Source organism: Mixophyes fleayi, chromosome 4, assembly GCF_038048845.1.
Source record: "Mixophyes fleayi isolate aMixFle1 chromosome 4, aMixFle1.hap1, whole genome shotgun sequence".
Classification (NCBI taxonomy): Eukaryota; Metazoa; Chordata; class Amphibia; order Anura; family Limnodynastidae; genus Mixophyes; species Mixophyes fleayi.
In genome coordinates this window covers 69,878,486-69,887,337 of record NC_134405.1, presented here as the reverse complement: position 1 = coordinate 69,887,337, position 8,852 = coordinate 69,878,486, and the positions used below count along the sequence as shown (strand labels likewise).

The 8,852-nt window shown below is 39.2% G+C and overlaps 1 protein-coding gene across 2 annotated transcripts in view; it reads left to right on the top strand.

Moving 5' to 3' along the window:
* Window positions 1–3,512: 3,512 nt before the first annotated feature.
* The window catches only part of SLC23A2 (solute carrier family 23 member 2), an 82,835-nt gene continuing 77,495 nt past the window's right edge, over window positions 3,513–8,852 (top strand). For both annotated transcript variants that reach the window (XM_075207384.1, XM_075207383.1), the window contains exon 1: window positions 3,513–3,646. The gene's annotated coding sequence lies outside the window, so the exon portion shown is untranslated. The remainder of the gene's footprint in view (window positions 3,647–8,852) is intronic.

Below are 8,852 nucleotides of genomic sequence, written 5' to 3'. Positions count from 1 at the left end.
CTGTCTGTGTGTGTATGTTAGGGAATTTAGACTGTAAGCTCCAATGGGGTAGGGACTGATACGAAAGCGCTGCAGAATTAGTGACGCCAGAGCCGTAACTTAAAATGTTAGTACCTGGGGCGAGAAGGAAACCTGCTGCCCTATATAAATAGCTGATGATGATTTGAAGACATAAGCATTAATAGTTTGAGGTTAACAATACACAACTGAATTTATATATTGATCCAAATCAAGCACGGAGAATGAGAGCAAGCATAATTTCTCTGTGTGCGTATAGGTTTAGCAGAACAAGGAATATAACCATAATTATAACACAGCTAATATTGCACTAGATGTATCAAATCATAATAATGACATAAATTGATAGTATTTAAAAGATAATGTATATGTGAACTCTGCAGTGAAAGTTCCTGGTGAACTGCATTAATAAGAGAATAAATCTGAGATTGTGATCCTATTCACTGAACCTGGTGACTGATATATCATTATATGAACTCCAAGTAAGAAAGTCCCCACTCAGTAATAATTATCCTTCATGAATAAAGAGACTTCACATGGTATGGTGTCACAGGCATAATTGATTATATGTTAATCAGATATTGAAGACATGTCTATAAACAACCTATCAGTTTGAATGAATATATAGATCCATCTTTACAAATTATTCTTGCATTCCAGTCTCAACAAAGTATCCCTAAAACAATATATAATCAGTATTTGAACTGACCACCATAAGATAGAATACCTGTCATGTGCAAGCTAATTTTTAGGCATATAAATCTACAAATAGGTTTTTGTGAATTAATTCCTAGGAATAGTTGACATGGCTCAGAGGGGCTGTTTAAACCGATGTTGTTTGTTTATGTTAAACTACCCAGAGGGGGCTGGTAGATAAGAGCTAGGATACATTGCAGCACCTTGTAGCATTTATGGCTGGTCGCACACACATGAAAGCCTTTGAAAATATCTCTTTCAAGACAATGAAATCGAATGTCTAGGAGGCCTCAGACATGCCGACTGCAGAGACAGGGTTATATGTTAATGACAAATTCAGCTGAATAGGGTCACAGGAAAATACCATGGCATTTTCTCCAATATCCTACTTCATGTAAAATCATGTCTGTAAGCCATACTGTTGAAAAGTTAGGACAGTGTAAAGAAAACCTGACTTAAAAGGTGTTTCTACAGCAGAATCATAAAACCCTAATTTGGATTCTTGAGGCCTGTTGGTTCTGACCTCACAGGAAGGGGGGCTGTGGGCCCTGCAGCTTGGTTTTAAAACTGTAGTGTAAATGTAAGTTTGGGTTCACTCTGAGGGAGTCAATTTGATATTGAAGAGGGTCCCATTTTTCCTGCTTCTCCCAGCACCAGAAACTTGATTATAAGTGAGGTATCAATTCTGTGTTTTATACCTTTTATTTTATAAAAAAAAACAATTGCGTTATATTTGTATGCCTTTTATTAACTGTTTTATCTTAAGCATTGTGGATGTATTTTCCATATTAAATTACACTTAATAAGTTTAAGTCTCTGTGTTCTTACGAATTCACGTGACAGTTTGGCGAAGACGCTACATAATTGAAACGGGGAGAACATCGTGGTTTATGTGAACTCTGATTAAAGTAAATTGTGTTAGATTAATGTTAGGGAGAAGCGAAGGCTTCCTAAATAAGAGTGTCAGCTCTTGTCAGAAAAAACCTTGGTGGTGGCATAGTTAGTACCGCAAAGTGTGGCATAGATAGGAAAGGATTTAATCCTTTTAGACAGACCAGGTGGTTGTTTTTTTTGTTAACTCTGTGTCACACACGCTTCACGCAGGCTCAGGTGAGTGCTGTTCGTGACAATTATAAACCCAATTGTTTTTAATATTTTGCTTTTTTAATACTGGAATGATTTTCTATGATTTTTGTCCGGGTTGGTTGTTGAGTCTTACAATAAGACCGAGTATCAGATCCCTAATATTGTACTTCTCATTATTAATCATACTTTCCTACTCTCGGAAACTTGTTTCCGGGAGAGGGGCGAGACTAGGGGGCGGCCAAGTGAAGCATTTTAACCCCAATGAATCGCGCCATTTTAATAAGGGAATTCCGGGATGCGGGAGAAATGCCAACGCTCGCGCGAGCCCGGGAGACTGACCCGAATTTCCGGGAGAGTTGGCAAGTATGCTATTAATACCCTAAGGTGCATATTCAATTGTTGGCGTTATAGCCAAAAATCTCGCGGCGCGCGCACTATTACTGTCATTACGGTAATAGGGCGCGTAAATACCATTATTACGGTATTTTTTCGCTGGATTTCAGCTCGCGGCTCAGGGAGCTGCGAGCTGAAATCAGCGTTTTAACGCCGCGGGGAATTCAAACAATTGAATATGCCCCCATAAGTAGTTCTTTATTATTGTTCCTGCTATTCGATTATACTACTATGAAAGCACCCAAGTATACCAATACTGAATATTGACTATAAATAGAATATAAATACTTAAGGATTAATACATTACTACTATTTTATAGTGTGCTGGTTTGCGACAAGGGGGTATCATAATAATTTTAAAAGGTTTGCTCCCGTGCCTGAAATCATTGTCCTTAAACCACTAACCAAAATTCCCAGCTAAAGATAATTTCGGTAAAGAATGTTTCAGGTCATAAATTAGACGTTCATTTATCTTTATTTCTTCTATATCACTAAAGACTATAGTCCAGCATAAGGGAAGTTTAGGCGTCAATATGTTAAAACAATTACATTTTTAGGAACAAAACACAAACAACAGACCAAGGACGGCTGTCTAATATGGATACATGACATGCACAAGGACGGCTGTCTAATATGGATACATGACATGCACAAGGACGGCTGTCTAATATGGATACAAGACATGCGCAAGGACGGCTGTCTAATATGGACACAAGACATGCACAAGGACTGCTGTCTAATATGGACACAAGACATGCACAAGGACTGCTGTCCAATATATGGACACAAGACATGTACAAGGACTGCTGTCTAATATGGACACAAGACATGCACAAGGACTGCTGTCTAATATGGACACGTGACATGCACAAGGACTGCTGTCTATATGGATACATGACATGCACAAGGACTGCTGTCTAATATGGACACAAGACATGCACAAGGACTGCTGTCTAATATGGACACAAGACATGTACAAGGACTGCTGTCTAATATGGACACATGACATGCACAAGGACTGCTGTCTAATATGTACACATGACATGCACAAGGACTGCTGTCTAATATGGACACATGACATGCACAAGGACTGCTGTCTAATATGGACACAAGACATGCACAAGGACTGCTGTCTAATATGGACAAATGACATGCACAAGGACTGCTGTCTGTGTGGTGCTGAAGTGAACATGGATTTCACTGATCAGGAAGACAGCAGATGAGGGCAGCACAGGTCACGACTTCCAGCTTCATGCCAGTAGTCGGCGTCCTGCGTAGTGACGCCTTGCCCTGAACTGTCAGTGTCGCTGTACGGAGTATGTTGCAGAGTGATAACATAGGATCCGCCTCCATCCTTTGCTTACAGCCGCCGCTCCGTCTCACGGGGGCTGGCAGACAAAGCCGGGGCTGCGGGCCGCTGGACCGTGTCGGCATTGAGTGCCGGTGATGGCAGGTAATGTGCGGGTGTTAGGAAGCCGGGCACCCTGGTGGTGGGCACCAGCCAGTGTCTGGAATGTCAGCGGGGACGTACAAGTCAAATACTGTTGTTATGGAATCGGGATGAGGACTGAACTGTAAGGGGGGTGGAGGGGCACGGCTGGAGGGTGGCATAGTGTGCCCAAGTGTAGGCCTGGAGTGTGCCAAGATCCTTGGGGTGGCTGCTGTCGGCTTAACCAGGGGAGATGGAGGGTGCTTGCAGGGCACCTTGAGGGTGCTGTAGGGCATGTAGAAGTGGCACTGCTGCAGTATGACAGATGCAGGCTTAGATGGACATAGACTGGTGAAACAATGCCACTGCCACATAGTCATAAGGCAACAAAATAAAATACATGTAACGGTGTATGAAACAGGTAATGAAACTCCAGTAGTCAGTTATTACCTCTGGTGGATAATTGTAACATTGGCTCATTTTGGGGAAAAAACCCCACAAAAAGCAGTAAGGCTCTGGGTGGCACACGTTTTATTTATGTGCGTCTGGCTGCTTTGTCTGGGAGAAATGTTTACTTATTCATCTAATTGCTCTGACATAGCCATTGACATAGATAGACCAATTAAATTTGTTCTCACCAGTTGTGCAATTTCTGTTTCATTTCACATATTGGTGTACTTAATCCTCAGTTATTGTGTACAGATGTATTTCCTCAGCCAGTAAATATTAACACTTTTTAGTAAGTTAATGTAACACTACTTGTGGTTCAATAATATTGTTTTCTTGGTCTAAGAAAAGCAACAAAAATCCTTATGTTGCGTTCTTTATTTTTTATCTGAAAAACTTTAGGTGGTTTAGAGCACATTCGTATTTGTTACACTGAAAATGTTTTATGCTTGTATATAGAATTTACAAGGTCAGTGAGTGTCTGTAATGGCAACATGCTTTTTTTTTTTATTCATTTAATTTGTTTCCTTTATACTTAGTGTAGTCTTAATGTGAGTGTTTTATTTTAACTGACAATTATAATTTCATGATGGAAACCTTCATAGTGTTTTTTTTACATATATTTATGTCGTATGTGTGTAATATGTATTGGTTCATAATGTGTATATGTAACTTTTTGTTGTATGTATACACAGATTTGTAGCTGTGACATCCTACACTGACCGATCTGACAAAGATATGTCACCTTCTCAGTGCACAAAGAAGACAGGGCCATTTTGACATGGATGTTGGAAAGAGTGTTATGCATTTGGGCAACACTAATAGATGTATGTTGTCCATGTCCTTGACCTAATTAGTGAGTGTAGGAACTCTGGCTCTGTGCTCCACTGATGTTTGTGTGGTGTTTCTTTAGGTTGATCTCTATAGACCTGTGTCTTGATTTTAACCTGTCTATGTATATACACTGATCAGCCACAGCATTATAACCGCTAACAAGGGAAGTGAATAACATTGATTATTTTGTTACAATGGCATCTGTCAAGGGGTGGGATATATATTAGGCAGCAAGTCGATTCTTAAAGTTGCTGTGTTGGAAGCAGAAAAAAATGGGCAAGCGAAAGGATCTGAGTGATTTTGGCACAGGCTAAATTGTGATGGCTAGACGACTGGGTTAGAGCATCTCCAAAACGGCAGGTCTTGTGGGGTGTGCCCGGTATCCAGTGGTGAGTACCTACCAAAAGTGGTCCATGGAGGGACAACTGGCGACAGGGTCATGTGCGCCCAAGGCTCATTGATGTGCTTGGGGAGCGAAAGCTATCATATCTGGTCCAATCCCAAAGAAGAGCTACTGTGGCACAAATTGCTGGAAAAGTTAATGCTGGCTGTGATAGAAGGGTGTCAGAACACACAGTGCATATGGCGTTGTGAAGCCACAAACCAGTCGGAGTGCCTTTGCTGACCTCTGTACACCTCCAAAAGTGCCTACAATGGGCACGTGAGTACAAGAACTGGACCATAGAGTAATGGAAGAAGGTGGCCTAGTCTGATGAATCACGTTTTCTTTTACATTACGTGGATGGCTGGTGTGTCGTTTTCTGAGGGAAGAGATGGCACAAGGATGCAGTATGGGAAGAAGGCAAGCTGGCGGAGGCAGTGTGATGCTCTGGGCATTGTTATGCTGGGAAACCTTGGGTTCTGACATTTATGTGGATGTTACTGTAACATTTATCACCTACCTAAACATTGTTGTAGAACAAGTACACCCCATTCAGTTCAATGGTATTCCCTGATGGCAGCGGCCACTTTCAGCTGGATAATGCACCCTGCCACACAGCAAAAATTGTTCATTAATGGTTTTAGGAACTTGACAATCGGTTGAAAGTGTTGATTGGCCTCCAAACGCCGCAGATCTCAATCAGATCAAACATCTGTGGGATATGCTGCAAAAAGAAGTCCGAGCCATGGAGGCCTCCCCTCACAACTTAGAGGACTTAAAGGAGCTGCTGCTAATGTCTTGGTGCCAAATACCACAGGACGCCTTCAGAGGTCTTGTAGAGTCCATGCCTCGATGGGTCAGAGCTCTCTTGGCGGCACAAAGGGGACCTACACAATATTAGGCAGGTGGTTTTAATGTTGTGACTGATCTTTGTACAAACGAGTTCTCATGGAGGGTAAATACAGGTGGAATGTAGTTATATACGTCTCTTGTAGGTGAAAGGTGCACCAGCATAACTGTTCAATTCAGGTTTTCTTTAGTAATGCAGATGTCATATCTAATGCACGGCAAAAATGTGAGGAATTTTTATGTTTGGTTATAAATATGTGATCTGCAAATCCCTTGCTTGTTTACCTGTGCTCTGGGATGTGCACATTAGATCAGTTTTTAACACGTTTGCTGTGTGCATTTGATGCATTGTATTGTTATCATATATAATGTATTGTACTAGTAGCACGCGTGAACATAAGATCATGCCACATTCTAGAATGCTGAATGCTGCGTTAAACTTCAGAATGCAATGGTAGGAACAAGCCAATTATAAGCCATTCATTCTATTTTTAACGTGTTTCCAGGCTTCAGTCAGCGGCTGGAAAGCACACAAATAGGGTGTGAACAAGCCCTTAAGGCATAATGCAGATAATGGAAAATTATCTTGGAAGTAATGTGTCTTTATGTGAGCTTGAATAAAATGGTGGTACTCTCATCTCTTAGATAGGCCTATTTCAGAAGCTAACATTACTACTACCCCGCCCCCACTGTGTGTAAGCGTTAAGTACACTTTTGTTTCTTTTCAGTGTCTTCCAAGTTTTGTTGCATATAAGTTCTCAGAATTTGGCTATCTGAATCCATTTAACTGACAGTAACTCTGTAGTGACTGAAATTTTGCTGAATTATAGTAGTTTTAATAGTTTAACTTGCAATGATCTGTCGGTTTGCGATCATTGCTAAATAAGAACTAATTCTCAAATAAGAGGGAAGAAGGGGAGGGGGAAAGGAAAAAAATATCTGCACTAGATTTTATTTACATTTTATTATACTTTAGCCTAATCTTAGCTTGTAAAGATGTTTTGTTAAATATTTCATTTTGTCTCTTAGGGAAGGTCCTATAATTATGACACAGGTCATTAAATGTTTTAGTTGAGAAAAAGCATCATTGCGTTAGGATTCACAAAAGGAATATTATGTTAAAATGTAACTTTGAATATTTCTTTAAAATTGTATCCTTCCTTTTTTATTGAGTTTTTCGAGTATTAAAATAGATAGAAGCATTAAGTAACTATATATATTTTAGTGTTTAAAAATAGGTTGTTGTCTGTGTAGTTCTTCAATTATTTTATGTCTGATATAAAGCAGCAAATATAGGTACACACTTAGTAACTGTTCATTGCTGTACTGAATCGTAGCTTATTATAGTCGGTTAAGAAGGTATCACCACTCAGTTCTTAATGTTACATATACTAATGGTTTCAGTAGATTATTATACTACATATGATACAGAAACATTTAATTGTATCATTTATTGTTAATCTCCGTTAGGGTAATTGCTACAACAATATATAATAAATCTCTCTAAGCAGTGTGGAATATAACATCCCGAATCACCATTTAGTCATATTCTGTGCTTATACATGCGGATGTTATGAGGAGACCGGTAGTATCTGAGTTACAGAATGTCTCTTAATATTACCTTCAAGATAGATATATAATGTATATATTACTGTATTTCCTATTCTCCCAGAGCTTGTTTATGAGGTAAAATTCCTTCACATTGACTAAGGAAGTAGTTTTAATGAAATTGTGAACATTTTTCATGCTATGGACGTTTTGACATATAAATGACGCACAGTGTTTCATCATATCTAGCTTCACTAATTCTCTCTGGAATAATACTCAATCAGGATTTATCTGTTTATTATGCAGGTATGATATCCTTCACATTAATTGTGGACATAGTCCGAGTAATGTCATGAATATTTTAGGATCGTTTATTGTGCTCTGTTGTTCACTGCATTCATGCGATAAACTAATGCCAGAGAAATATACCCCATTAAGATGGATGTTTTTGTGGTATATTTAAAGTGTCTTTAGTGTACTATTAGTAATCTTCGTGTTCATAGCTGAAGCCTTGGTCTGTTTGGGGCCATTATGGGGTGGGGTCACTTAGTGGCTTCTTAAATAGCTGTTCTTTCGATAGAATGTCCTAAGAATGTGTTAGAATGTAAGAAAAACAACCACTCTTCTGTAGACACCTGAAGAGAAACAGGTAAACTGTTAGAGATTATATTCCCTCCGGTATTATGTGTGACTCGGGCGTGAGTCAGCAATCCACACACACAATACAGGTGTGTATAACGTCTGAATGACCTGGTAGTTTACCTACTACTCTGCTAAAGAATCAGGTGTCTGTAAGAACAACTACCACTCATCTATATTCTAATACATTCTTAGGACATTATATTGAATTAACACCTGTAACACCTAAATGGTGATACAGGATGTTCTATTGTACACTGCTTAGTGATTGAATACATATTGTTGTAGCCAGCACCCTAACAGGGATTAACAATAAAGGATAGAATTAAACATTTATTTGTTTTATGTAGTGTACTAATCTTCTTAAACCATTAGTATACATATTACAAACTGAGTGGTGATACTTTCTTAAGACTATAATAAGGTACATTTCAGTAGAGTGATTGAACAGTTACTAAGTGTGTACCCAGTATTTGCTGTTTTATATCACATATGATAATCGAAGGATCACAGACTATGACCTATTTTTAA